This window comes from Ailuropoda melanoleuca, chromosome 17 (genome assembly GCF_002007445.2).
Source record: "Ailuropoda melanoleuca isolate Jingjing chromosome 17, ASM200744v2, whole genome shotgun sequence".
NCBI lineage: Eukaryota > Metazoa > Chordata > Mammalia > Carnivora > Ursidae > Ailuropoda > Ailuropoda melanoleuca.
In genome coordinates, this window is record NC_048234.1 from 14,846,444 (window position 1) to 14,846,931 (window position 488).

Here is a 488-nt window from a genome sequence, read left to right on the forward strand (position 1 = left end):
AGTCAGTTGTACGTTTAATGTTTGAGGAGCTGCTGGACTCTTCCACAGAAACCACACCATTTTACATTTCCCACCAGAAATGCACAAAGGTTCCGGTGTCTCCCCACACCCTGCCAGAACTTGTTCTTTCCCTTTTCTTTGGTAATAGCTGTTTCAGTGGGTATAGCATGGCATCTCATTGTGGAATGGTATTCTTAATGCTGTGAGACAGAATACTTTATGTCAAGAATAAGGCAAGGATGTCTGCTTTCACCACTCATTCTTTATTATGCTAGAAGTAATGTAATAAAGCAAGAAGAAGAAAGAGAATGCATACAGATTTATATAAAAGAAGAAATAAATCTGTCCCTATATGCAGATGCCATGCTTGTCTATGTAGAAAATCTCAAGGACTCTAGGAGAAAAAAAAAAACAAACAAACCCCATAAAACTAAGTGAGTTCAGCCAGGCCGCAGGATTTAAGATAAACATAGACACAGTTGTATTTC